Genomic DNA, 24043 nt, shown 5'->3' on the forward strand with positions numbered 1-24043 from the left:
TTTATGATTCTGACCCATGTTGGGTCATGGAATTATAGGAGGAATTCTCTGGTCGAATTCCTAAGGGAGTTATCCGAATGTTTCGGATTAAATTGCATTAAAAAATAATGTCAATTAAAAACGGTTGCTGTGGCCATTTCACATCCAACCTCGGTTGTCACGTGTCTTTATGGGAAGGGAAAGGGGAATAAAAGGTTAACAGGGTCAATCAGCACAGGACTCTACTTAGGCCAGTCATGAATTTCAGACGTTTTTGCAAGTACTCGCGTTTTTCGCGGCGTCTTTTACAGATGTTAATGGAGCTGTTTTTCAATGGAGTCAATGAAAAACGGCTCCAAAAACGTCCCAAGAAGTGACACTTCTTTGATGCGGGCGTCTTTTTATGCGCCGTCTTTTGACAGAGACGCGTAAAATTACACCTCGTTTAAACAGAACATCCTAAAACCCATTGCAAGCAATGGGCAGATGTTTGTAGGCGTAATGGAGCCGTCTTTTCAGGCGTAAATTGAGGTGTAAAACGCCCGAATTATGTCTGAAAATAGGCCGTGTGAACATACCCTAAGGCTTCGTTCACATCTACTTCAGGGTTTCCGTTACTCTGCTCTGTCATAGGAGCAGAACAACAAAAATACTGGAGGCGCTGGATACATTGCATGACGGACACCATCGGCGCCGACGGAGCCATTGCCATTAATAGGTTCCGTCGGGCTTCCGCCATTGCGTCCATAATTTTTCCGGACAAAATAGCGCCACATGCTGCTTTTTTGTCTTGCATTTTTGACTGGATCTGTGATAGGGGACCTTGATGAAGCCTCCGATGCATATGTGAACGAAACATAATACTTAATAATCTAAGTTTAGAAAAAACGTTAATACAAAAAAATGACATAAGCGATTTTGTATGCAAAAATACATACAGTACAGTTCATTAAAATAAAAAAAATAAGGCACGAATTGTGTCCATAGCCTTTAAGGTTCCTACTGATTGACTGCAAGCAGAGATTTTGAAAACTGTGAGGAATATATACAGAAAGTATGTTGGGAAATTGTATAACTTTTTATTAGGACTCCACACTTGCGTATAAAAATTCTGATCAAATACGGATACACAATAAGGATAGGTTTTTTTTGCAATTTGTTCAGTTTTTGTTTCCGTATGATATAAGTTTTTGTTCTGTATTTTATCATGAGTTGTCCATTTTTCACCCATATTTCTTGCATTCTTTGTTAAAGAATTACATTAGGTCCATAAAAGTCTATGGATATGTTCGGCGTATATACGCCAGTAAATATAGTCACAAGCAGCAGATTTGTTGCAGAAATGTAAGCGACTGTCCCATTTATCTGAAGGAGAGCAATGGAGCGGGGCGAAGCCGTAGTGGAATGCGGCTTGACTGGGGTAGAATCAGGGAGGCTGAGAAGTTACTGTAAGGGGTTAACGTTGTCAGGAAGCTATAGGGTTAAAATGTAGGTGGAGTGTGGGTGGGCTTTGGCAGGGGACAGGTTACTTAAGGGGCTTAAATGAGGAAGTGAGGCAGTTTGGCATGCAGAGGGAGAAGTTCCCGCCCTTAGATTTGTATTTTATTTCAGATTTTTATATTGCGCTAACATGATTTTCTTTTCAGGGATTGGAGCTTTCTTATCATAGCAGCGGTTGTTTTTGTGTTTCGTGGAGAGGGAGTTCCTTCGAGGCAGAAAATTGATGGTAAGGTGCACCAAAATGGGCCGTGCATCGGATTGGTGTAAAATACACCAGGTGGAGTTCCTGGGGGGGTGGAGTCCCCAGAAGCAGTTTACAAGGTGTATACGGTGCCTTTGGGTCAGGTGTTGACGGCAAAGGGTAAAATTAGTATTGGAGGCTGCCTTCTAGGAGCTCTTCCTGCCTCCCATATTTGATATATGCTATTATGTTATTATTTGTTATTATTGGTTATTTATATGTAATACTTATATATTTATGATTATGCTGAATTTGCATATTTGGATGAAAATGTTAATAGATATGGCTGCTACGGCCTTTCACCACAACAATTGTCTGAGTCTTATTCAGGGGAAAGAGAGAGGGGTGATGGGGCTTGCAGAAATCCATGCACATGCCGCAGAAACAACCTCATTCAGATGTACCGTATAGAAGGGAATTTTATTCTCAGAAATTTCTGGAACGAATATGCCCTGTGCGCTGCAGGGAATTCTGGGTGAAAAACCTCACCGAACTGTGGTGCAGTTCTTTGCTCGGAATGTCCGCTGCAGAAAACTGCAGCACTTAGCCGGCCTGCTAGGAGACCGCACCCTGTGATTGGCTGCAGCGGCGCTCACATGAGATGAGCGTCATCCTAGGAGGTCGGCCTGCTGACATCATTCAGGTTGGCATTCTGGGATGTTTTTCCATCCCATGTGACCGCCGCTGCAGCCTTTGATTGACTGGATTTTTTTCTTGAGTTGCGTTTTTTTGTGACGGAATCGCAAAAAAACGCAATAACTTCTATTTGTTGCAGGTTTTACCTCCCAATTGAATTCAATAGGGAAAAGCCGCAACAAATAAGCAGCGTTTACGCAAATACAATTGACATGCTACAGAATAAAATTTCGCACAGCAGGACAATTTCTGAGCGGTTTTCCGCCGAGTATTTACGCAGCGTCTGGATGAGATTTGTTTTATTCCGTTGCGGAAAATCCACAGTATTTACACAACATGTGAACTGATCCTTAAAGTGCAAATACATGATAATAAATAGAATATGCCTCGGGACCCTCTTAGTGTTCCAAATTCAAGCAGGTTCCACTTTGAACGTGGCCCTCGCCGATTTACTAATCTTATAGAAACGAGGGGACAGGATCCTAGGAAAGGCACCATCTCCACACGGAATTCATTTTTCTATATATGGTACAAATATAAAGATTTCCATTAACATGGACTTTAATCAGTTCTAATTCGGAGCATATTTCTCTATTTTTTCTAGAAATGTCCCTTTCAAACAGGACAAAGCACGTGCCCGAACAAGTCCCTATTCTCCGAAAAACTAGGTCACGGTACAAATAAGAGATTAGGTAGTTATATCCTTAAAGAGTCCCTCACAAAAGCTGGCGCCTTAACTAGGAAGCTACATTTCCATGCTGGCCGACCCTTGTGTCTCCAGACAAATATTGCTGATCCTTGTTTTCTTTCCTCATACAAGTCTAATTTCAAAGCCATCGATTGATAAAGGATTGATACCAAGTTATATCCAGCTTCCTTTCCTTACTCCGTAAATAATTAAAGGAAGAAACTATAAAGATTTTACCTCTAAAGTGTGGTAAACATTTAGATGATATTTTATGTTTTAGCCTGAGTCTGTACTCTGGAGAGCACACAGTTAAAATAGGAACCTTGGCGAACAATGAATTCTGCGCAAGGTATTGATCCGCGCCTTTCCAAATGCAGCACTGCAGTATGGATTTTTAATGAGTGTGTTTAACCCTTCTAGCTCTGGTGTATATTGCTAATAGAGGGCAGAGGTGTAACTGAAAGAGGATCTGTCGCCCCACCTGACCTGTCTGTTTTAGTGGATAATTGTATAATAAACATTTCTGGAGCATCTTTTCTTAGAACTTTATATTGTGCCGTTCCTCTGTCATTCATCCTAGAAATTGATGAATAAATAGACTACTGGATGTTACCAGTTGGGGGTGTGTCCCTTAGTATACTCACATTGTCCAATCAGTGCTGAAAGAGTGAGGCTGAGTAGGGACACGCCCCTTTGACAAGTAGAATGGTAACACCCATTTGTCAATTTATTTACGCATTTCTAGGAGAAATAACAGAGGAATGGTACCAATGCAATTTCTAAGAAAATATGTTCCACAATTGTTATTTCATGGGGAATACAAGTAATTACTAAAATAGACATGTCATGAGAGATGACAGGTCCTCTTTAAAGCCCTTGGGCTGCAATACAATTTATAATACTGGCGCCTACGTTTGTGACAGAGGGTGCGACTGCTATGCCACTGATAGAGGGTACTACCAATAGCCACGTGTAATTGATACCAAGGGCGGAAAAAATAAACTAGATCTCTCACAACAACAGGAACATAATACCGGTTTTCCATAAACTGTCAGCAAATGCAGGTAAAAGATAACAGTAAGTCACATACAGAACCGGCTACAAATATAAACATTCCAGAAACTCCTAATAGGATAATGTGATAACTAATCGTATTGTTTTATAACTGTTTGGAAACCGCTGGGAGCCGAACAACAAAAAATAATCTATCACAAGTCAGTCCATGATTTTAACCTTTACTCATACGTAATAGCTACTATCAAGCATCACTTAATTTTTATACGTCAACCTAACCGTTAACAGCTGCCGGTTTATATAGATGCCACCTTTCATTCCTAATGAGCATGCTGTAATAATTTAGTGCCGTGAACCAGCTACATTGAATAATTAATTATGAGAAAGGAGAGAGTGATGATAATTGTTACACAAGGTTAACAGCTGGGGAGGCCCGCAATAAGAAGTATATATAGCAAGGTATGAATAATAGTTCAGGTAATTATGTGGCCGATCTGTCACTCCGGTAGATGCATGGCGCATGGAGGCAAATGCATTATATATTTCCAGAAGCAAAGAATAATATTAATAAATCATGTTAGTGCTTTCTACATTTTCACCTGCGGGGTCAGATTTTACTGCATGAAAATGGATACAGTGGTTAATATGAAAAATAAGCAGACCTTTCAGAAGGTGGTGGGTAGCACGGAGGTTGTGTAATCGGTAGCAACAAATTATTCTTAAAGAGCATTAAAATGTCAGACTATAATTAATATATAATTATGGATCATGTTATTTTGTAGTGGACCTTGTTTTAAAAATGGTTTACTTCTTAGGGCTCATGAACACGACTGTATGACGCCTCTCAGTTTTGTACGGAGTAATAGTTCGGCCATAGTGGTCTATGAGGCCTCTACTGTACATGATCCCTTTGCCTCCGGTTTCATATGTACAGATTTACTCTCCACTAGAAGCATGTGCAGGGCTCTGCTGTGTTCATGAGCGCTGAAGGAAATCAGTCACCAACCACTTTAAAGGGCACCTGTCATTGAAATTATGCTGATTTCACTCGTTTGCTTAAGTTAAGCTGTTTATGAGAGCTTACCTGCAGAGTCCAGGCAGCCCTGTCTACGATAAGTCCAGCGTATTCATGAGCTGCAGCTAGCTCCGACCACTCGACGTTAGCTCCGCTCCTTCTCCACTAATGGACAGGTGCCTCCCTATGCAAAATAATAAGGAGACATCTGTCGATCAGTGGATAGTGGGTGGAGCTCACAGAAAATAGGCGGAGCCAGACTCTTCATTGGCAGCGCTGCCCGGACTCTGCAGGTCAATTTTCATAAATGGCTTCACTTAAGAAATGAGTGTTAGACCGCTGAAATCAGTGAGGGCAGCATAATATGAATAACAGGTTCCCTTTAAATGTGATCAGCTATACAAATGCACCTACTAAACAACTCCTGATTGTGTGGACAAAATGAATTCCCCCAATATGCTAATGAATGCCCGACCCACACTGCCACTCTGTAGTGGTGTGCCCGAGTTATGGGTGGGTTCCGGGGTATTTGTCCTGGGAGCCATGGCGGGTCCAACAAGACTTTGCCTTGGCTAGGGCAGCAGTCTGGATCTTTCCCTAGGTGAAGGAAAGCCTAGCTACAACTCTGGTGGCGTGAGGGTTTATGTATCCACTCCCCTGGCCTTAGACTAGTTAGTAGCAGGAAGTGCGTTTAATTAGCATCCTGCTGTCGTCACATTAACATGTAAAAAAAAAAATTGGCCCTTGCCGGTGTCCACTCCAAATCGGTTTCGTCCACAGATCATTGTAATCTTGACATCTTAATCTTTCTGCATCAACATGGTAGAATCTCACATTGCTGCTCAGTTCTGCTGTTGTACCCTGCTCCATCCCCCATCTATGTGACTTATTCTTGGCTCAACTAGGCTTCTCCTACATTGGCGACTTTGTAACTGTGTCTTAATATCTTATCTGGACAATTTATTTTACTTTCTATGTTCTTTAAACATTGACATACAAAGCAATATGGCTACCCTACCCAAACAAGAGAAAAATGTGTTAAAACCGTGAAACGTGAATTTTTTTTGAAAAGTTTTGTTAGCTATGGGCCATGGCCGTCTCATCCATTGCCTAATGAGGTTCCGAAATGGCCTGACTATCAAGTGTCCTCCTATTCATACTGGGGTAATATTAAATTTCTCACATTTACTTTGCAATCGCACTTTCTTAAGACCCTTTTACATGGGCCAATTATCGGGCAAACCAGCGTTCACAGAACGCTCGTTCCTTATAACGGTCCTGTGTAGACAGGGCAACAAACAGCCGAAGAATGAGCAAACGATCGTTCATTGGCTGATTGTAACGTTTAGGCAGCTGAAAATATTATCGTTGTCGGCAGCACATCTCCCTGTGTAAACATGATAGAAATGTATGGGGACGAGCGATCACATTAACGAGCGCTCGTCCTCATAATAGCTCCTTGTGAAAGGAGCAAACGAGCGATCATCAACGAGCTGTCTCGTTGATCGGCGTTCGTTTACATGCCCCACGTCGGGCCGTGTAAGAGGACCCTTAGCCTAAACTGATTAAATAGAGATAAAGGCAATTTTTTATCAATTAAAGTAAGTCAGCTCCTGTTATTGCTAATTTAAAGTGTAAAAAGTAAAAACTATTATCACACTGGAAGTCGGCATTGTTATATCAGCGGTAGCATGTTACACATTTTATTATACTAAGGGGTTAATTGTTGTTGTTGTGCCTGCCATATCCCTGATTTTTTTTCCCGCCTGCCTAATGAATTTATCTATTCCCAGGTAAGAATGATGACATTGGTATTGTGGCAGGAATACAATATGACAACTAGGTGGTGGAATTCATGAATGTGGTTTCCTGGGAGTTTATAGCTGAAATAACTAATCACTAGACGCGCTCTAATTTCCTAATATAGGCTTTGTTAAAAGTTCATTCACAATAGCTGATCTCTAGGACTGCGGCTGTGGAGCTGATGAACATACATATATCGCCAAAAGTATGTGGACACCCCTCCTAATTATAGGGTTCTGGTGTTCCAGTCACACCCGTTGCAAACAGTTGCATAAAATCAAGCACACAGCCATACAATTCCCATAGACAAATATTGGTAGTAGTATGGGTCGTACTGAAGAGCTTAGTGATCTTAAACATGGCACTGTCATAGAATGCCACCTTTGCCACAAGTCAGTTGCTGAAATTTCTGATCTGCTTGATTTGCCCCAGTCACCTCTATGTGCTGTTACTGTGAAGTAGCATCTCGGAATAACAGGGAATTTATCAAAATTTGTGGGAAAAGCAGGTGGAGCTTAGTGAAAAGCTGGCGCAGTCAGACAAATATATTATATTTACGATGGAAGCTGGCAGAAATCATAGTGTAACTCTACGTGAGCTAGGAGCCATTGTAAGGCCCTTTACCATCTCCCTCCCATGATTGGATGTTAAAATAAATATATATAATTGAAAATAAATGAAGAAAAAAAATTACTTACCTCACCACTTCACTTCTCCCCCCAAGATCTCCTAAGTCTCCAACATCAGGCTGCGGCACATACCAGGTCCTAATGTCATGCGGCGTCTGGGCTTACATGCGACCATTGTGCGCTGCGTCGCAAATAATGTCTTGACGCTGCTCGGCGTCAGGACCTTGTATGTGCCGTGGCCTGATGTGGGAGCCTGAGGTGATCGGGAATGGGGGGGGGGGGAGGGGAGTAGTGAGTCATTTTATTTTTTATGCCGATCGTGGGTGGAGTGGGGAAGAGGGATGGGCTCGGCAGTGCCACCACGATTTTTACGCCACAGTTGCGGCGCACAGCCAGCCGAAAGATGCGACACTTTCATTAAGAAGTTTTGAAATACAGCTTTCCCTTACTTCAGCGAACAATATGTTAAGCCTGACTTATGAAACACCAGTCTTAGACTTCGTTCACATCTGCGTCAGGGTTCCGTCAGACCTTTCCGTCAGGGGTACCCATGAACGGAAACCAAACGGAAACCATAGCTTAACATTTGCATTATCATTGATTTCAATGATAACGCTTTCATTGTTAATGGTTTCCGTTTGTCTCTGTTCTGTTAGGTTTCAGTTTTTCGGCGGAATCAATAGAGCAGTCGACTGCGCATCGATGTCCTGTACTGGTGCGTGCGCACAACGGGACATGATAGTTATAAGTAGAGATAGATACAGAAACATACATCTAAATACAGACTTCATTTCATATATAAAAAAAATAATATTATACAGGTATATATATATATATATATATATATATATATATATATACATACACATACATAATGAATGAGTGGGTACGCACAAACATACAAAAGTATATGAAAGGAAGAGAGAGATGTTAATCTCATGGTTAACAAAACATAAAAGTGTAAGACTGATGTTTGCAGGTAGTGAAGCCAAAAGTATTAAAATGACCACTAGAGGGCACTGTTGTACTGTGCATAAAAACAGACAATGACAGCAGTAACAATGACCTAATACATAAGACAGCATTATGAAAAAATTTAAATGAAGAGAAATTGTAATTAAACTCCAGTTTCGCTTACAAACATTACGCAGTACAATAAAGCAGAACCGAACAATGGAGTTAAGAAAACGTTTGGTTCATTTCTCTTTCTCTTACATAAAACCTGAACAAGCTTTGTTTCCTTTATTCCTGCCTTCATAAAAGCAAATTAAAGTGCCGTGATTGGGAATAGGCTTTGTTAAAATAAAGAGCAAATATACGTCTCTTTCATCTTTAGTGCAGGTCAATAAATTAATTTACATTGCAAATGTCCTTCACTTGACCTTCACTGGAATAGACGTTCTATTGAAGTAAGTCAAAGAAGGATCCATCTCCCTGATTGCATCAAACAAATTGGAAATCACCACTAGATGTCACTGTTGTCTCACTGAAGAGTATACACAGCCGCGGTGATATATTAATTCTACAAAATACAGCTAAATAGCTAAATTGCCTTAAAAACAAAGATTTAAAAGGAACATTGGGTACATGTCAAGATGCAAACGTATACTGGGGAATACAATCAGTAATGTTGACTGGGACCTCTGAGCTAAAGAGGTAGACATTAATTTGGCATGAATTCATTATTAGGATGATCTGAGCGGCGTGTATTTTGTACGGGGTAATTTACATATGTGTCTGGCATACTTTTCGATAAAGCCTATACAAATAATATATTTGACATTGTATAAAAAACACACATTTTTACTAACAATACAAAGACAGTCATTTATGTGTCAAAATGTTACATTTGAAGTGTTAAAAACAATTGAATGAGAGCAGTCTTGTTTTTAATTCCAGTTTACCTCATTTTTCACCTAGACAATGTTCAGTGTTTACATTTTCGCTGAACTACAACTTCCAGCAGGCTATGCAAGGGACTGGGTGAATATGCAACATACTAAAACCATAAAAACAATAGCCTTTTATTTCCATAAACATTACATACATGGCCAAATGTACCATAAAGGCAAGGGGGATTCTATCCACTCTGCTCTCTGAGGCTAAATGGGAAATGGCGCCCCCTATGCAAGATAGTGATGGGAACATGAGATGAGTGCATGTGGCTCACTCTGCTCATCTTTTTAAACTGCTCCCAATCATTCCTCAAGTCAATACTGACATTACATATACAGTAGTAAACTGGCCATAGTGCTGGCCTCCTAATAGTCCTCATAATGCCAACCTCATAGTAGCCACACACAGCGACACACTCATTGTAGTTCTAGTAGTACCAGCCCCAGCGTGAAGAAGGAAACTTGTACCACCTAACCCGCTGCTCTCCTCCGGTGTATGCTGCAGGAATAGAAAACATTCTACTAAAAAGCTATTACCTGCACTAAGAAACAGGTGCTCACCAAATCTATCTATCTATCTATCTATCTATCTATCTATCTATCTATCTATCTATCTATCTATCTATCTATCTATCTATCTATCTCTCTCTCTCTCTCTCTCTCTCTCTCTCTCTCTCTCTCTCTCTCTCTCTCTCTCTCTCTCTCTCTCTCTCTCTCTCTCTCTATCTATCTATCTATCTATCTACCTCATAACTATCTATCTATCTATCTATCTATCTATCTATCTATCTATCTATCTATCTATCTATCTATCTATCTATCTATCTATCTATCTATCTATCTATCTATCTATCTATCTATCTATCTGACAAATAGAAACTGGGGAGGAGACCTCCAGCTCACCTTTCACACTCCAGTGTGGTGTGGATTGTGGATGGCGCTCGGATCCTCGTGTCGGCACACGGCAGGCTAACGAAGAAGGAAGAAGGTAGGAGGTAGGATCCAGCGCTCGGTGTAGTTAAAACGGATATTCTGTTCCAAGTTTATTGGAGGTAGATTAAAAGGAAGTCCAGTTGCATGTAGTCCTGGGTGAGTGAGAAGTGGAGGTGTATGTCCTCGGAGCCTACGCGTTTCGGACGACTATCCGCGTCCTTAAACTTGGCTGTAGTGATTTTTGAAATGAGCGCGCTGTCATTTTATACTTAGTCAGCTGATTCATGCGTGTCATCGTCTGAGTTGTTTTGGAACGCACAGCCGGAAATGATCCATTTATACTCAGTCAGCTGTTAATTGATGCGTGTCATCCTCTGTTCTGCGTTGGAACGCAGACCGGCAATGGTCGTGGGTTCCTATGTTATCGGTTGGATCTTTTCCGTAAGTAATAGGATTATTCTAAATCTTTATCTGACCTAGACAATTGGGATTGTATGATATGTTATAACTGTTTGTGATAGGTGCTGTATGTTAACAATAATTTTGTTTTGATTTAATTGTGACGTTTCAGATTTTTCAGTGGATATATAGCAATCTCGGAGTCTGGTTTAGAAGTATATCCAGGTCTACACGAGCTCCCAAAAACCATCATGAACGTTCGTGTTGGCCGTGAGTAATATTAAAGCGTGGATTTTTACTCGTATAACCGATGATTTATATACATAAGGTTGTGTTTATTTATTGGTTATAGCGAACATCGGGGACCTATCGAGCTGGTCTTGATGGGTTATCCAGTCATGTAAAAGTGGCCATGAAAATGAATTGGGATTGGTGTTGTTACGTGACTGATGTTGTTTGCCTGAAAATGAGGTATGCATGAAGGCCTCTTAGAATGTGACAGCGTGATCTGCATTGATGATGAGGACCATGTGGGGAATGTGTAGGAAGGACTCAACTGGATCTACAAGGGAATTAGGAACACGTAAATGAACAACAAGACTAGGTGATATGTGAATTAAAAAGTGTGCATGACAAAAAGCACATGTTATGCATGCATCACTTGGGGGATTTGTACCTCGCATGGATTCGCATAATTGATTCGATTTTGATTTTTGTAAGTCGTAACTCTATCCTAATGTTATGTTTGTGTATGGCTGATATTGCTTCTATATGTAGTGATTGTATTTGTTAGCTAGTAATATTTGTATGTATGATGACTTTTTAGTATAGATACATTAGTTCTTTTCTTAGGTTTAGGCCTTTTGGATATCTAGTATTGAGTCTGTATATCCAGTAAGCTTCCCTAAGATGGATTTTGTGTTTTATGTCCCCTCCTCGTTTGCAGGGATGAATTTTTTCTATTGCGTAGCAACGAAAACATTTGATGGATCTATGATGTTGGGAAATGAAGTGCTTAGCGGCATTTGATATATTTAGAATGTTTTCATTTCTGATATAGCTGAGGTGTTCTAGAATTCTTACTTTAAACTTCCGATTGGTACAGCCTACGTATTTTAAATTGCATTCAGTGCACTCTATGATGTAGATGACGGCTTCAGAATTACAATTGATGTAGTTTTGAATGTTGAAACTGTCTTTTTTTGTGGAGTCACTGAAAGTTTTGGTAATCTGTACATGGGAGCACACTTTGCATGGGTGCTGCCCACATTTATAGAAGCCAATAGTCTCTAACCATGTTGTTTTTGGTTTTTCGTTGGCAGTGAATAAGGATGGAGACAAGCTGGTACCTAGGGAGGAAGCTTTCCTTGCCACTATTTTGCACCCTCCGGACAACACCGTGCGTAGAGTGTCATCTTCCATAAGAATAGGTAGGTAGTTAGTTACTATTTTTTTGATTTGTGTAAACTGATTACTCTGTTGTAGGATCAACGTTGGTTGGTTGTCCATCTGTTGCGTGTTATAAGTTGAGTTTACTGTTTTGCTACGGTGACCTAGAAGTTGGGGTCTGCTTTTCTTGGTCATAATGTTACTGGCCCGATTGAGTGACCATTCGGGATAGCCTCTTTCTTTGAGTCTAGTTTTAATTATTTCTTGTTCTGCTTCAAATTGTTTTTGTGATGTACAGTTCCTTTTAGCACGGTGCATTTCTCCCACCGGAATGGCTTTGATGGTATGCTTTGTATGATTGCTTTTCGCATGTAATATATTGTTAGTTGCCGTGGGTTTTCGGTGTGTTTTGGTCAAGATGTTTTGGCCATTGATACCCATAAGTTCTAAATCCAAGAAGATGATGTTTGTGACATCAAAGTGGTACGTGAATTTTAGATTGCAGTCATTATTGTTGAGGAATTGTGCGAACTCAGGGATAATGTTGGTGTCTTCTCTCCAGATAATCAATATATCGTCGATATATCTACCGTACCATTCTATGCAATGACTGTATGTGTTTTCGGTTGAAAAGATATGAAATTGTTCCCACCAAGCCATGACCAAGTTGGCTATTGAGGGGGAGAATTTGGCCCCCATGGATACCCCTTTGAGCTGCAAATAGTATTTTGAATCAAATTGGAAGTAGTTATGTGTTAGGAGAAAATTGAGTACCTCAAGTATGTATAATTGGAAGTGTACATCATATGTACTATGTTTGGTAAGATGATAATCAAGTGCAACGTGAGCAATTCGATGTGGGATTGAAGTATATAGTGACACGACGTCGCATGTAAGCCAGCTGTATTTTTTGTCCCAACGTTTGTTGAATAGTAAATTTAGGACATGTTTAGTGTCTCTAAGAAAGCCAGGTGTCGTTTGTGCCAATGGTTGTAACAATGTATCTAACCATTCTGAAAGTCTCTCTAAGATCGATCCAATACCTGAAACAATCGGTCTCATAGGTGGAGGGAATAGCTGTTTGTGGATTTTTGGGAGTGCATGGATAATTGGGGTGATTGGTTGATCGATGTAGATAAAGTCCATTTGTTTTTGGTTGATAAACCCACCCTGAAGCCCATCATTGAGTAGTTTTTTCATTGCCAATTGGATTGTTTCTATTGGGTTTTTGTCCAATTTTTTGTAGGTGGTTTCATCCGACAACATGTTTAAGATGGAATTTTTGTAATCTTCTTTGTTTAAAACTGTAACGTTGCCCCCTTTGTCTGACATTTTGATGATTATTTGTTTGTTATCTTGTAATGATTTTGCTGCTTCTTTGAGTTTGATTGACATGTTCTTTATCGGGCGCTGTCCTTTGAGGTTGTCAGCAAGATGGTGTAGTTCTTTTTCGATGACCATTTGAAACCGATCCATGGAATCTGTACGTGAGCTGGTGGGGTAAAATTTGGGGTTTGATGTTTTGAAATTGGGAGCTGTAGTTACTGTTTGATTTGGCGTTTCATTCCTCATATGATCAAGGCTAACTATCGTTGTGAGTTCTTCAAATGAAAAATTTGATGGCTGAACCGTCAATTCGGGCAATGATTGTGCCTGTCTTTCAGTATCTGAAGTTGAGGATGATGTTAATGTGCTGGAATCTTCTGGTTTTGGTTCGTGTTGAATGAAAAAATGCCTTTTGACTGTCAAATTACGGATGAATTTATTGATATCAAGTATGGTTTTAAAGAGGTTGAAGTTTTTTTTGGGGGCATAGTTTAGGCCTAGAGATAGGACTTCATTTTGTTCCACAGTTAGAGGTATGGAGGAAAGATTGGTGACATTAGTGGTTAATGTTGTTGGAATTTCCTTGAGCGGAGGCGGCGGTTCTGTTCTGTATTTGATCGACTTATGTTTTCTGCCGCCCCTCCTTCCCCGTTTTTTGACTGGAACATATTGTTATCTGATCTAAAGTTGGCGTGTGGATGTGTTCGAATGTTATCGTCTTCTGAGAAACCATCGGCAGAATCTGGTTCTGTGGAGCTAAAACTGACTCTGTTTGGTAGATCCCTGATTTGTTTGTGAGTCTGGTTTCTTCTTTTTAGGATTGGTCTCGGTCTGTTGTAATTCCTTGTTTTGTGGCTCCAGTTATAAACTTCGTTGCATGAATAATCTTTAATGTCTCTTTGAAATTTGTTTTTCTTTATGTCTGCAATAGCGTGATCAAGTTTGTCAGTGGCTGATGACGTCCTGGTGTAGAGAAGGGTGAACGAAGGTGAGTTTGAAAAGACTTCTAGTGATTTCTTTATGTCCACAATGTTGACATCTAATTCTTTGAGTTTGAGTTCCTCCTGTTTTGTGATTAATTTCATTAAATTTATCGAGCATGTTGATAGGATTTCATTCCAGTCCTTTAAAAAGTCCTCTGTATAGATGAAGCTGGGTGTTTTGCGTAACCGTAACCCTCTAGGGATCATGTCCTTTGCAATGTAGTTTTTTAACGTGGTGAGATCCCACCAGATTTTAGCTTGTTGGGCTAAGTTTTTTTCTAGTTTGTGAAAAAGGTCTTCCATGTCTTGGTTTTCTTCAGTATATTTATCATAGTTGCCAAACACTTTTTCAGCCAGTTCTGTACGAGAAACTTGAGTTTCTTGAGTCATGATACTTTGAAGCTATTCAGATAAGGATTTGAGGTAAGGTACAATGTGCAAGTGAGTTAAAATCAGAGTATATTTTATAGGTCAACCGGCTTGTTATTTAACAATATTACTTGTATTATTAGTAATGATATTTGCTTGTAGATTAGTTGTGTCTACTTTATCTAAGTGGCTGGCATGTAACACTTCACTTATCACAACACCCGCCTGAGTTAGGACTTGTATTGGACGTATGTCCGGACTAACTAGTGTTCTTCCTAGAACAACTAGTGTTGAGGGAGCTCGAGAGGTATAGGTGACCGAACTTGCAGACAAATAGAAACTGGGGAGGAGACCTCCAGCTCACCTTTCACACTCCAGTGTGGTGTGGATTGTGGATGGCGCTCGGATCCTCGTGTCGGCACACGGCAGGCTAACGAAGAAGGAAGAAGGTAGGAGGTAGGATCCAGCGCTCGGTGTAGTTAAAACGGATATTCTGTTCCAAGTTTATTGGAGGTAGATTAAAAGGAAGTCCAGTTGCATGTAGTCCTGGGTGAGTGAGAAGTGGAGGTGTATGTCCTCGGAGCCTACGCGTTTCGGACGACTATCCGCGTCCTTAAACTTGGCTGTAGTGATTTTTGAAATGAGCGCGCTGTCATTTTATACTTAGTCAGCTGATTCATGCGTGTCATCGTCTGAGTTGTTTTGGAACGCACAGCCGGAAATGATCCATTTATACTCAGTCAGCTGTTAATTGATGCGTGTCATCCTCTGTTCTGCGTTGGAACGCAGACCGGCAATGGTCGTGGGTTCCTATGTTATCGGTTGGATCTTTTCCGTAAGTAATAGGATTATTCTAAATCTTTATCTGACCTAGACAATTGGGATTGTATGATATGTTATAACTGTTTGTGATAGGTGCTGTATGTTAACAATAATTTTGTTTTGATTTAATTGTGACGTTTCAGATTTTTCAGTGGATATATAGCAATCTCGGAGTCTGGTTTAGAAGTATATCCAGGTCTACACGAGCTCCCAAAAACCATCATGAACGTTCGTGTTGGCCGTGAGTAATATTAAAGCGTGGATTTTTACTCGTATAACCGATGATTTATATACATAAGGTTGTGTTTATTTATTGGTTATAGCGAACATCGGGGACCTATCGAGCTGGTCTTGATGGGTTATCCAGTCATGTAAAAGTGGCCATGAAAATGAATTGGGATTGGTGTTGTTACGTGACTGATGTTGTTTGCCTGAAAATGAGGTATGCATGAAGGCCTCTTAGAATGTGACAGCGTGATCTGCATTGATGATGAGGACCATGTGGGGAATGTGTAGGAAGGACTCAACTGGATCTACAAGGGAATTAGGAACACGTAAATGAACAACAAGACTAGGTGATATGTGAATTAAAAAGTGTGCATGACAAAAAGCACATGTTATGCATGCATCACTTGGGGGATTTGTACCTCGCATGGATTCGCATAATTGATTCGATTTTGATTTTTGTAAGTCGTAACTCTATCCTAATGTTATGTTTGTGTATGGCTGATATTGCTTCTATATGTAGTGATTGTATTTGTTAGCTAGTAATATTTGTATGTATGATGACTTTTTAGTATAGATACATTAGTTCTTTTCTTAGGTTTAGGCCTTTTGGATATCTAGTATTGAGTCTGTATATCCAGTAAGCTTCCCTAAGATGGATTTTGTGTTTTATGTCCCCTCCTCGTTTGCAGGGATGAATTTTTTCTATTGCGTAGCAACGAAAACATTTGATGGATCTATGATGTTGGGAAATGAAGTGCTTAGCGGCATTTGATATATTTAGAATGTTTTCATTTCTGATATAGCTGAGGTGTTCTAGAATTCTTACTTTAAACTTCCGATTGGTACAGCCTACGTATTTTAAATTGCATTCAGTGCACTCTATGATGTAGATGACGGCTTCAGAATTACAATTGATGTAGTTTTGAATGTTGAAACTGTCTTTTTTTGTGGAGTCACTGAAAGTTTTGGTAATCTGTACATGGGAGCACACTTTGCATGGGTGCTGCCCACATTTATAGAAGCCAATAGTCTCTAACCATGTTGTTTTTGGTTTTTCGTTGGCAGTGAATAAGGATGGAGACAAGCTGGTACCTAGGGAGGAAGCTTTCCTTGCCACTATTTTGCACCCTCCGGACAACACCGTGCGTAGAGTGTCATCTTCCATAAGAATAGGTAGGTAGTTAGTTACTATTTTTTTGATTTGTGTAAACTGATTACTCTGTTGTAGGATCAACGTTGGTTGGTTGTCCATCTGTTGCGTGTTATAAGTTGAGTTTACTGTTTTGCTACGGTGACCTAGAAGTTGGGGTCTGCTTTTCTTGGTCATAATGTTACTGGCCCGATTGAGTGACCATTCGGGATAGCCTCTTTCTTTGAGTCTAGTTTTAATTATTTCTTGTTCTGCTTCAAATTGTTTTTGTGATGTACAGTTCCTTTTAGCACGGTGCATTTCTCCCACCGGAATGGCTTTGATGGTATGCTTTGTATGATTGCTTTTCGCATGTAATATATTGTTAGTTGCCGTGGGTTTTCGGTGTGTTTTGGTCAAGATGTTTTGGCCATTGATACCCATAAGTTCTAAATCCAAGAAGATGATGTTTGTGACATCAAAGTGGTACGTGAATTTTAGATTGCAGTCATTATTGTTGAGGAATTGTGCGAACTCAGGGATAATGTTGGTGTCTTCTCTCCAGATAATCAATATATCGTCGATATATCTACCGTACCATTCTATGCAATGACTGTATGTGTTTTCGGTTGAAAAGATATGAAATTGTTCCCACCAAGCCATGACCAAGTTGGCTATTGAGGGGGAGAATTTGGCCCCCATGGATACCCCTTTGAGCTGCAAATAGTATTTTGAATCAAATTGGAAGTAGTTATGTGTTAGGAGAAAATTGAGTACCTCAAGTATGTATAATTGGAAGTGTACATCATATGTACTATGTTTGGTAAGATGATAATCAAGTGCAACGTGAGCAATTCGATGTGGGATTGAAGTATATAGTGACACGACGTCGCATGTAAGCCAGCTGTATTTTTTGTCCCAACGTTTGTTGAATAGTAAATTTAGGACATGTTTAGTGTCTCTAAGAAAGCCAGGTGTCGTTTGTGCCAATGGTTGTAACAATGTATCTAACCATTCTGAAAGTCTCTCTAAGATCGATCCAATACCTGAAACAATCGGTCTCATAGGTGGAGGGAATAGCTGTTTGTGGATTTTTGGGAGTGCATGGATAATTGGGGTGATTGGTTGATCGATGTAGATAAAGTCCATTTGTTTTTGGTTGATAAACCCACCCTGAAGCCCATCATTGAGTAGTTTTTTCATTGCCAATTGGATTGTTTCTATTGGGTTTTTGTCCAATTTTTTGTAGGTGGTTTCATCCGACAACATGTTTAAGATGGAATTTTTGTAATCTTCTTTGTTTAAAACTGTAACGTTGCCCCCTTTGTCTGACATTTTGATGATTATTTGTTTGTTATCTTGTAATGATTTTGCTGCTTCTTTGAGTTTGATTGACATGTTCTTTATCGGGCGCTGTCCTTTGAGGTTGTCAGCAAGATGGTGTAGTTCTTTTTCGATGACCATTTGAAACCGATCCATGGAATCTGTACGTGAGCTGGTGGGGTAAAATTTGGGGTTTGATGTTTTGAAATTGGGAGCTGTAGTTACTGTTTGATTTGGCGTTTCATTCCTCATATGATCAAGGCTAACTATCGTTGTGAGTTCTTCAAATGAAAAATTTGATGGCTGAACCGTCAATTCGGGCAATGATTGTGCCTGTCTTTCAGTATCTGAAGTTGAGGATGATGTTAATGTGCTGGAATCTTCTGGTTTTGGTTCGTGTTGAATGAAAAAATGCCTTTTGACTGTCAAATTACGGATGAATTTATTGATATCAAGTATGGTTTTAAAGAGGTTGAAGTTTTTTTTGGGGGCATAGTTTAGGCCTAGAGATAGGACTTCATTTTGTTCCACAGTTAGAGGTATGGAGGAAAGATTGGTGACATTAGTGGTTAATGTTGTTGGAATTTCCTTGAGCGGATATTTCATTTTCATGGCCACTTTTACATGACTGGATAACCCATCAAGACCAGCTCGATAGGTCCCCGATGTTCGCTATAACCAATAAATAAACACAACCTTATGTATATAAATCATCGGTTATACGAGTAAAAATCCACGCTTTAATATTACTCACGGCCAACACGAACGTTCATGATGGTTTTTGGGAGCTCGTGTAGACCTGGATATACTTCTAAACCAGACTCCGAGATTGCTATATATCCACTGAAAAATCTGAAACGTCACAATTAAATCAAAACAAAATTATTGTTAACATACAGCACCTATCACAAACAGTTATAACATATCATACAATCCCAATTGTCTAGGTCAGATAAAGATTTAGAATAATCCTATTACTTACGGAAAAGATCCAACCGATAACATAGGAACCCACGACCATTGCCGGTCTGCGTTCCAACGCAGAACAGAGGATGACACGCATCAATTAACAGCTGACTGAGTATAAATGGATCATTTCCGGCTGTGCGTTCCAAAACAACTCAGACGATGACACGCATGAATCAGCTGACTAAGTATAAAATGACAGCGCGCTCATTTCAAAAATCACTACAGCCAAGTTTAAGGACGCGGATAGTCGTCCGAAACGCGTAGGCTCCGAGGACATACACCTCCACTTCTCACTCACCCAGGACTACATGCAACTGGACTTCCTTTTAATCTACCTCCAATAAACTTGGAACAGAATATCCGTTTTAACTACACCGAGCGCTGGATCCTACCTCCTACCTTCTTTCTATCTATCTATCTATCTATCTATCTATCTATCTATCTATCTATCTATCTATCTATCTATCTATCTATCTATCTATCTATCTATCTATCTATCTATCTATCTATCTATCTACCTCATAACTATCTATCTATCTATCTATCTATCTATCTATCTATCTATCTATCTATCTATCTATCTATCTATCTATCTATCTATCTATCTATCTACCTCATAACTATCTATCTATCTATCTATCTATCTATCTATCTATCTATCTATCTATCTATCTATCTATCTATCTATCTATCTATCTATCTATCTATCTATCTATCTATCTATCTATCCCTCTCTCTCTCTCTCTCTCTCTCTCTCTCTATCTATCTATCTATCTATCTATCTATCTATCTATCTACCTCATAACTATCTATCTATCTATCTATCTATCTATCTATCTATCTATCTATCTATCTATCTATCTATCTATCTATCTATCTATCTATCTATCTATCTATCTATCTATCTATCTATCTATCTATCTATCTATCTATCCTGTCTACCAAATCTCTTTATCTACCATCCATCCATCTTACACTTGATGAATCTTTCCTCCTCAGCCAGGATATATCATTTTAATTTACTCACATTATAACATGAAGTTTTGTGTGGTTATGGAGGTTTCTATGACTATGCCAATGTTTCCATGACAACTGTACGGTCATTTATAAAGTAATTTCATATTATATTTTCCTTCCATCTCTTTGGTAATTGTTCAGGAGAGAGGTTATCCGTTGCGTCACGGGTCATCCCAACACATACTACTCCACCTGCTGTGAACTTTGCACTTGTGTTAAGTAAATACAAGAAATGCGACAGCCCCGGCAGCACTATCCACAACCCTCTAATAAAAAGCAGCAATTGCTGGGCTGTCGGCTTCACCTTGACACTGGATCTTTCTTCATTTAAGTCCTTGTTCTTTAATCTAGCGGAGTCCTTATCCTCGGGTACTCAGTCCACTTCAGCTGTTATCACTTGTTATTCTGCCTCTGTTCTGGAAAACAATGGCTCCAATTGTCTGTATGCATTTTTATGTACACGCCGGCAAGACACAAACCTGTGCTTTGCATTTAAATGGCCATGAAGGTATTTTCTCTCTGCTGCCCTGTAATATATGTGGGTTGTTCTTGTTCCTTTTATTATAATGCCTGGCTTTTCGCGTGAAGTCCATATTTCCCCAGTTCACACAAGTGTCCGTTACATTCACTGAATAATAAATGACCCGTGCTCTCAAATGATGGGCATTTGCAACCCACCGGATGGAATTATTGACGACTTTATTTTTTTTTGCCTTGTGCTATTGATTTCCTTACGGAGCATATTTTCAGAACGGGAGGATGAGGTTTGTTATGTATATCCATATGGATAGCTAGAAAGACTGAACAAGCACAATAGGTATTTCTTGCCTTTGGCAAATGACATATAAAATCGCTTGGCACAGCTCTCTCTTCATGCATTACACTGGATTAAGCCGTGTCTGGCATATGAAATACACGGGGAGTGATATGTCAGCTAGCCTCCTGGAGGATTCTTCCAGCGTACGAAATCAAATTATTTCATCTTGCGTTTACAATTTGTAATATTAAAAATGCCTCCACATTCCCGCACGTATGCGGCGGAGCTGATAATCCTGACGGTAGAGCATTTCTGCCGGCTGATACCAGTAATAGCGGCGAATAGTTTGATATTAACACCCAAATGACTATTTAGAAAAGGATATGCGCGCGTGCTTCTCCAGACGGATAGTGACACTGATGATCAGGAAGATAAAGAGACCGCCGCTGCCGCCTGTTTCGGTGGAGCCGTTCTGATTTCCGCATCTCTAATCCGATGCTTCACATCTTTAATAGACGGCTTTTTATTTTTTTCTAGATGCAAGAGAACAAACTCCCAACTGCATCTTTTTTTTCCTGCCTTTTAAAATAAATGACAGTCATTTGCTTCAGTGTATTTGACCTTCAAATTTTCAAGAAGACACGTTGAAAAGACTGAGGCGTCGCTTTTAAATAAATCAACTTACAAGTCGTGTCTATGCGGGTTTTATACGCTCTGTACTTTGTATTGGATGGTAAATGTTTGCACATTTTTAATAGCCGTATCATAAAGTACAAGTGTGCTTATCACATGTAGCAGCCAATTACATATTGACTCTTAATAATAGGGTCATTTTCGGTCACCCTTATGTAAATCTATAACAAACCTTTCTTCTCTTCGGTAGATAGTGACCTGGCACCAATTATTGAGTTTGGGAGCAAGCCTCTTGGATATTGTCACTTAACAGGCTTGTTACATGGTAATAAAGGTTAAAAAAAACGCCGGCGAATCAAGTTCAACCTTTTAGAAGAAAGTTATGAAAGTTTACAAGTAGCATTTCCATTTATTTCTTTTTATACAATGGCCAGAACAGATCTCAGAGAGGGGAATGAATGAGAATTAAGACGTTTCTCTTTTTTTTTTTTTTTGCTGTGTCCCTGATAGAGAAGGACATAAGCAATCCATAAGCACAGCAACGTTAACAAACAAGTAAGGGAAAAATGGCCACTGCTGCCCTTCTACAAGGGATGGGAAGGGGGGCACCCAGGGCACCCACTATTCAAAATCACTGCAATATTAGCAAGTAAGTAAAGGTGTAACATATGAGCTTGCTGTCAGCTGAGGGTTCTTGCACAGAGATAAAGTCAGGAGAGGTTTGATAGCTCTCAAGGATTTGTATGGCTACTACAGCACCAGATGGGGCTTATTTAGAATTTGTTGTCTGATTGCTGGGACCCCCCAACCAGTCCTACACAATGTAACCACTACTTTTCTATGAATTGCTTCAAATATATACTGCTACAACTTATTTATTTCAGTTACTTATATAGCGCCAACATATTACGCAGTGCTGTACAGAGGTCCTCTATTTTTACTGTCCCCATTGGGGCTCACAATCTAAATTCCCTATTGGTATGTTTGTGGGGTGTGGGAGGAAACTGGAGTACCCGGAGGAAACCCATGCAAACACAGGGAGAACATACAAACTCCATGCAGATGTTGTCCTTGGTTGGATTTGAGCCCAGGACACCAGCGCTGCAAGGCAATAGTGCTAACCACTAAGACACCGTGCTGCCCTACAACTGAAACACATTGATGGTTCTAGTCAGGGACGGCCTTTGGGGTGTGCGACCTGTGCTATCTCCCAGGGCGCATCACTCCAGCAGGTGGAAGGGGGCACTGCGCTGGCTCCCTTCCCCTGCTCGTGTTTCTGAGCCATCCGGGCCCAGCGACTCTGCGGCTGCCTTTCCGCCCAGCTGTCCTTCTCTGCAGTGGCGTAACTACCGCTGTAGCAGTCAATAGCGGCTGCTATGGCGCCCACGGCATGAGGGTGCCCATGCTGTTCAGCCTGTATGCTATCCCTGTACAAGCCCGCATGATGATGTCACAGCTCCGTTCGTCGCGGAAACGGGGCCTAGGTGAGTACAATTTTTTGTTTTATTTGTTTGGGGGGCTGTATTGCACTGTCTACAAGGGGCAGTGGGGGGCTGTATGGCACTATTTACAAGGCAGAGGTGGGGGCACTGTCTACAAGGGGGAGGTGGGGGGCTGTATGACATTGTCTACAAGGGGGAGGTGGGGACTGTATGTCACTACTTACAGGGGGGCTGTACTGAAGAATCTACAGGGGGGGCAGTATGACACAATCTACAGGGGCACTATCTACAAGGGGGCTGTGTGAGGCATCCAATTGAGGGGGGACATTATACTGTGGTGGTCACTACAGAGGGCAATAGCCTGTGTATGTCACTTAGGGGGAATTATACTGTGTGGGCACACTTAGAGGACAAAATACTGTGTCCTTAAAGGGGTTATAATATATTGTTAAATATTATTATAATACTACTGTATGGGGCAGCTATAGGGGCATTATACTGTATGGGGGGCACTAAAGTGGCAATATACTGTGTGGGAGAAACTAAAGGGGCATTATACTGTGTGGGGCCACTTAGGGGACATCATACTCTGTGGGGGGCACTAAAGGGCGCATTATACTGTGTGAGGGCACTATAAAGGGCATTATACTGCGGGGGCATGATACTTTTTGATGGGGCATTTTTTCTATGTTGGGAGTGGGCCACCGAAAGAAAATTGGGCCGCTATCTATCCTAAGGCCGGCCCTGGTTTTAGTTTATACCACTTGTGTTTCATTTTACTACACTATTTCTATGTTGTTTTGTGTATAAATATGTGACTCTCCAGTTTATGTGTGAAACCATACCTGATGAAAAGAGGTAAGTAGTTGTTATCACCTTTTTAGTTAGCCATCAAAAGGTATTAACTACTGAAGACTTTTATCT

General features: G+C 40.3%; 1 long non-coding RNA gene across 1 annotated transcript; it reads left to right on the top strand.

The window, feature by feature from the left end:
- Nucleotides 1-10913: 10913 nt before the first annotated feature.
- LOC142658642 (uncharacterized) lies at nucleotides 10914-17012 on the top strand. Its single transcript, XR_012850140.1, has 5 exons — nucleotides 10914-11002; nucleotides 12055-12162; nucleotides 14379-14435; nucleotides 15765-15862; nucleotides 16915-17012. It is a non-coding gene; the product is annotated as an uncharacterized LOC142658642 (long non-coding RNA).
- Nucleotides 17013-24043: the final 7031 nt, after the last annotated feature.

Source organism: Rhinoderma darwinii, chromosome 8 (assembly GCF_050947455.1).
Source record: "Rhinoderma darwinii isolate aRhiDar2 chromosome 8, aRhiDar2.hap1, whole genome shotgun sequence".
Classification (NCBI taxonomy): domain Eukaryota; kingdom Metazoa; phylum Chordata; class Amphibia; order Anura; family Rhinodermatidae; genus Rhinoderma; species Rhinoderma darwinii.